The following is a 6787-nucleotide window of genomic DNA, read 5'->3' as shown; positions in this document are numbered from 1 at the left end:
GAAAATTAATAAAATATAATTATAGAAAAAAAAAAAGATAACATCTAAGACAGTCCCATGGAGCCATTCTAACTTGTAATACTCTGGGTTGCTTTCTGTACATTACAATTGACTCGACAGCAATGGGTGTGATTTAGTTTTGGTTTCCTGGAGACTGGTTTCCTTGGAGAAGCAGAACAGAGAGAGCTTGATATAGAGAGAAAGAGAGTGTGTGAGGGGGTTGATGTATATATACATATGTACATATATACATATTTTATAAATAAATATATACACACACATATATATGTATATATATAGAGAGAGAAATCAAGGATGATTCTTGTATTTCTTATGAATAAGTTAGAAGATCACTGGAATCATTCATTGAGAAAGTCAGAAGATAAGTAACTAAGAAACTCATTGGGTTGTGTAAGTAAGCTGGACACAAGGGGACCCTGCTGAAGAGGAGTTAGGGAAGAAATACAGCTTAATTTCTGTTGAATAAGTTATCTTTGCATCTTGGCTTGGTCCTGTATTCACAAGAAAGGGATGCTTTTTTGTAATTCTGATATCCTGGAACACTTAACTCTGTACATGTGATATATAGACCAAGGAGCCGTTGCCGGAACAGAACGGGGGAAAATGGCATAGTTTAAAATCAGGAAAGACGTGTGTCAGGGTTGTATTCTTTCTCCGTACTTATTTTGTATGTTGAGCAAAGAACTGAAAATCCTGGACCCTGTGAAGAAGAATGTGGCAGCAGGATCATAGGAAGACTCATCAACAACTGTGTTTTGCAGATGAGGCATCTCTGCTTGCTTGAAGTGAAGAAGACTTGAAACAATTGTTGCAGAAGATCAAAGATGACAGGCTTCAATGTGGGTTACATCTCAACATGAAGAAAACAAAAATTCTTTCCATTGGGCCAATAAGCAACATCATATTGTTGTTGTGTGCCAGAGTTGACTATGACATGTAATATTATGAACATAGATTCTGAACCTTGCTCTATCCTGAGCCTACCTCACCATTTCTGACATATCTGACCCCATTGCCAAAGTCACTGTGTAAATCTATCTCATGCAGGGTCTTCATCTCTTGTAGAGATCTTCCACCCTTTGGAGAAGGACATCATGTTTGGGAGGCTGGAAGATCAGTGCAGGAGACGAAGGTCCTAGGACAGTGACTGTGACAATGGAATCAGGTGTGTTGGAGACAATGTGGTTGGCTCAGGATAGGGCAAGGTTTAGGGCCATTTTTCATAGGGTCATTATGAGTTTAGTTGACTTGATGGCACATAACAACAACAATGGAGGAATAGGAATTGTGGGGGTGACTGGGGATGCATTTGTGGTCATGTAGAGTTTAGGAGGAATTGCTGGGTAGTACAAATGGTTAATACTTTTGGTTGTTAAGCAAAAAGTTGGAAGTACTACCATGGTTGTATTTACCAACTTGCGCCAAGAAACCTGGAGGACAACCAACTGGCCAACTGACTGGAAGAGATCCATATTTGTTCTCATTCCAAAGAAAGGTGACCTGACATGGTGCAGAAGTTATCCAACAATATAATTAATATCACATGCAAGCAAGATTCTGCTAAAAATTATTCAGAACCAGCTTTGTATAAAGATGACACTGAAAGCAAAGAAGGAAGCTCCTGCTTCTCATAAAACTGAAGCCATAGCAAAGGTAATCAAGGCCAAGAAGGCAGTCCTGAAGGGCATCCACTGCCACAAAAAAAGAAGATCCGTACATCACCCACCTTCTGGTGGCCTAAGACACTGAGACTGTGAAGGCAGCCCAAATACCCGTGGAAGAGCGTCCCCAGGAGAAACAAACTTGACCACTACGCCATCATCAAGTTTCCCCTAACCACCGAGTCAGCCATGAAGAAGATAGAAGATAACAACACACTTGTGTTCATTGTGGATGTCAAGGCCAACAAACGCCAAATTAAACAAGCTGTAAAGAAGCTCTATGACATTGTTGTGGCCAAGGTCAACATTGTGATTAAGCCTGATGGAGAGAAGAAGGTCTATGTTCGATTTGCTCCTGACTATGATACTATGATGCTTTGGATGTTGCCAACAAAATTCAGATCATCTAAACTGAGTCCAGCTGGCTAATTATAAATACAAATTTTTCTCTCTCACACACAAAAAAGTAAAAAAACGACTGGAATAGCACATCAACAGAGAACTGCCAGATGTGCAGGCTGGGTTTAGAAGAGGCTGTGGTACTAGAAATATTATAGCTCATGTTATATGATTTTTGTCCGAAAGCTGAGAGCACCAGAGGAATGTTTATCTGTGTTTCATTGACTTTGCAAAAGCATTTGACTGTGTGGATCACAACAAACTGTGGCTAACTCTGTGAAGAATGGGAATCCCAGAATACTTGACTGTGTTTATGTGAAACCTATACTTGGACCAGGTGGCAGATGTCAGAACAGAGCAAGGAAACACTGTATGGTTCAAAACTAGGAAGGCTGTACACAAGGGATATGTCCTATTTCCATAGCCTTTCAATCTAAGCAGAACAGATCATCCAGGAGGCTGGACTCTATGAGGAGGAATGTGGCATCAGAATTGGGAGAAAACTCATCAGCAGACTACATTATGCATATGACACAACCCTGCTTGTTGAAACTGAGGAGGACCTGAAGTGCTTGTTGTAGAAGGTCAAGGACTATACCTTTCAATAAGGATTGAAGCTTAACATTAAGAAAACAAAGATTCTCACCGCTGGGTTATTTGGCAGCATTATGATAGATATGAAGAGATTGAGATTGTTAGCAGCTTCGGTATGCTTGGCTCCATAATCAACACTCTTGGTATCAGCAGCCAGAAAATCAAAAGACAAATTGCACTGGGAAAATCTGCTGACAGGAACCTCTCCAGAGTACTGATGTTAGTCTGGAGACTAAGGTGTGCCTAATCCAGGCCATAGTCTTCTCAATTACTTGCTATGAGTCAGAAAGCTAGACAATGACTAGGAATTAAAGAAGGAGAATTGATGCCTTTGAGCTGTGGTACTTGAGAAAAGTATTGAATGCTTTCATGGACTGCTAGGAGAACAAAAAGGTTCATCCTAGAGAAGGTGAGACCAGACTGCTCCTTGGAGGCAAGGATTCTGAAGTTTCTTTTGACAAACTTTGGGCTTGTTACAAGGAGGGATCAGTCCTTGGAGAGGGACATCAATCTTGGGAGGGTGAAGGGACAGTGCAAGAGAGGAAGACCATCAGTGAGATGGATTGAGTTAGTGACTGAGGTAATGGGGTTAGGTGTGTCAGAGACAAGGAGATTGGCACAGGCTAGAGCAGAGTTCAGAGCTGTTGTATACAGGGTTGCTATGAGTTGCAAGCGACTCAACAGCAAATAACAATGACAACAACAGATGCCTCAGCAGAAAAGCTTAAAAATCTACTGAAAATCCAGCTACTCAAAACCCTATGGAGCAAAATTCTACTCTGACATGCATAAGGTTGCTATGGGTGGAATTTGACTCCAAAGAAACTGGTTAAGGGAGTTTTTTAGAAGCTTTTAGGACATCCAGAGGGGACGTCCCGAGGGGCAGTTGGATGTCCAATTCAGGTCTGAAATTTAGCAGAGCAGTTAACAGTTGAGACAGAGATTTTGCCTTAGTATTGAACATTAACTGAGAAGTCACTCACAAGGGCTTACTAACCCAGTCTGGGATCACACAACTTGGATTCAGCACAGCTCTGACATTTTCACACTTAATAATAAATGACTGTGGATAATTTGCTTCAATTTGAAGAGCTGAAGCATCTACATCTGTAAATTAGGGCAATAAAATGTATATATTTAATAAGGGAAGTTATGAGAATCAAAAGAGCTAACACACATAAAGCACAGTATAGGGTTTAGCATACAGTTGTTGAGTACAGTCAAGTGGCTTTCAATCTATAGTGACCCCATCTTACAGAGTAGAACTGCCACTCTTTGCTAAGCTATTACACCACCAAGGCTCCTAGATACTCAGTAAGTATCAGATATTGTTTCTATTAGTACCACTTCCACTCTTCTTATTATAGGATGAGTTAAATTGTATGCAAGACTACAGAATATCTTTAAAAATTGCAACTAGAGCACAATTACATAAAATAATTTAACCCAATTTTCTAATATTACATCAAAGAAGCCCAAGGATGGGACATTATCTGCGAAGCCCACGTAATCTGTTGGGGTAACAGTCAAGTGAGAGGTTCTTTGTGGGTGACGAGTACGAAACATCCTGGGCTCATATGCTCCCCTGGATCTCCCAAGGCTCCAGTACGAAGCTGGTTCCACCAGTTTGTTCTGAACTTTTGAAGTCAATAGGGTTATGCACGTCAACATTGTAAATGAATAACTGAACCTTTGGCTGGTCCTAGCTGTATTCTTGGGTGTCAGATATTCTAGAATTGTGGTGAAGCAGTTAGGATTGAGAAGGCTCCAGGCAGCAGATGGAAAAGGGAGAGAGAGGCACTGGGGGAGGCTAGTGGAAAGAGAGGGTCTTCTGAGCCCAAAGAGCTTTTGAGCTTGAACAAAAGTCTGGAAAGTGCCTTTCCTCAAACTCAAACACAGTGGGGCAGGGGTGATGTTTTCAGTATGGAAACTGGGGACTTACTCTATAACACTTTTTCTGATTGGAGCCCTGCGGTGAGGCTAACCCAGGTGGGTTTAACTGGATCCATTGTTTTAAAGGAGGAAACGATTGCACGTTCAGAGAAGGAGATGGTGTGTGCAGGGTCACACAGTTAGTTAGTTTCAGAACTTGGATTTGAACACAGGTTGCTGTCAAGTTGGCTCAGATTTATTTCTACATTATGTGTCATTAAAAAAACAAATCTAAAGCATTCCCCTATCGAGTGCCATCTTTGAAGGTGCATGCTCTGTATGTGAACTCAAACTTCATCAATTCTACTGTCATTTCAGTAGTGCAAACAATTCCGGCTTGCGTGGAGGCCACGCACTTTCCAAAAGCTTGTTCATAAACGTATAGTCCTGTTCTTTAGCTTTTAACTATATTGCTTGCAATATCTATAATAGCCACCAGATGGCAGAGCGTACACAGTCGCCAGGGATGCTTATTAGTGAACCATGAACTACATAGGCCAGTTCCTAATCAAAGGAATTTAACAACAACAGAAGGGAGTTAGGAAGCTTGGGTGGCCTAGTGGTAAGAAATTTTGCTACCAACACAAAGATAAACCACCATCTGTGATTTACAGTCTCTGCAAACCTGCCTGGAAGGTCAGGAATTGGTCAGTTCTTATTTAACATCAGAGTTGAGTTGGCCCAGGTTGGGTGGATGGTGAGAGATGTGAGGATGACCAAGAAAAGGGGTTGAAAAAGGTCTTTCAAATTGCTTCCTATGCATCTGAAAGTTGGGGAATGAGTAAAGAAGACTGAAGAAAGACTGATGCCTTTAAATTGTGGTGTTGGTAAAAGAGTATTGGATATACTCTGGACTGCCAAAAGAACAAATATACCTGTCGTGAAAGAATTGCTACCAGAGTGCCCCTAAAGGCAAGGATGCTGAAACTTCCTCCCACTTACGTTAGGCCTGTTCTCAGGAAGAACCAATCTTTGAAGAAAGACATCATGCTGGGAAAGTGGAGGGCTAGAGAAAGAAAGGAAAACCTTTGACAAGATAGATTGATACAGTTACTACTACAATGGTAACGGGCGCTTGAAAACCCTATGAATAACCACTCATAGTCAAATTGTATGGGAAGTCTTAGCAAGAGTAATAAGACAATAAAATAAAATAAATAGCATCCTAACTGGCAGAGATGACAAAGCTTATCACTATTTACAGATGACATGACTCTATATAGTTATGTGCCATTGAGTTAAAACTGACCCATAGCTGGCCTTCCAGTGGGCTTTAAAAGGCAATAAATTGTAAGGGAGGAGATTGCCCATCATTCTCCTTTGTAACAGCTGGTGCATTAGAATGTGTGCCTTTAAATTGGCAGGACAATTCCTTACTACTAAGACACCAGAACTCCTTACCCTATATGTAGGAAATTCCAAAGACTCAGAAAGAAGAATTTTAAGTTTTTGCTGCAGAAGATTGAAGACTATAGCTTTCAATAGGAATTGTATTTCAATGTCAAGAAAACAAAAAATTTCACCACTGGATCAATATATAACATTGTGATAAATGGAGGAAAGATTGAAACTGTCAATGATTTCATGTGACCTGGATCCATAATCAACATCCTTGGTACTAACAGTCAAGAGATCAGGAGGTGTATTGCATTGGAAAAGTCTGCAGTCAGAGACCTCTTCAAATTATTGAGGAGCAATGATGCCAGTTTGAAGACTAAGGTATGTTTGATTCAGACCATGGTCTTTCAATCACTTGCTATACATCTGTTTGTCAATAAACAAGGATGACAAAAGAAGAATTAATACCTTTGAACTGTAGTTGTTGGGGAAGAGTACTGAATATACTGTGGACTGCCCAAAGGACAAACAGATATGCGTTGGAGAAGGTGCAACAAGTGAGCTCCTTGGAGGCAAAGGTGACAAAGCTTTGTTTCACATACTTTGAGTATATTGCTAGGAGAGGTTGTTCCTTGGAGATAGACATCATGCTTGGAAACATGGAGGGTTAGAAAAAGAGAGGTAGACTCTCAAGGAGGCAGATTGACACAGTGGCTAACAGCAATGAACTCTACTGTGTCAGAGATGATGAGGATGACACAGGATAGGACAAGATTCAGATCTGTTGTTCACAGGATTGCTATGAGTCATACTCGACTCAATGGCACCTAACCACAGCAACC

This window comes from Elephantulus edwardii, unplaced genomic scaffold (assembly GCF_000299155.1).
Source record: "Elephantulus edwardii isolate Elephantulus edwardi_28Jun2011 unplaced genomic scaffold, EleEdw1.0 scaffold00005, whole genome shotgun sequence".
Classification (NCBI taxonomy): Eukaryota; Metazoa; Chordata; class Mammalia; order Macroscelidea; family Macroscelididae; genus Elephantulus; species Elephantulus edwardii.
The sequence above is the reverse complement of the archived record's forward strand: the minus strand, read 5'-3'. Positions refer to the sequence as shown.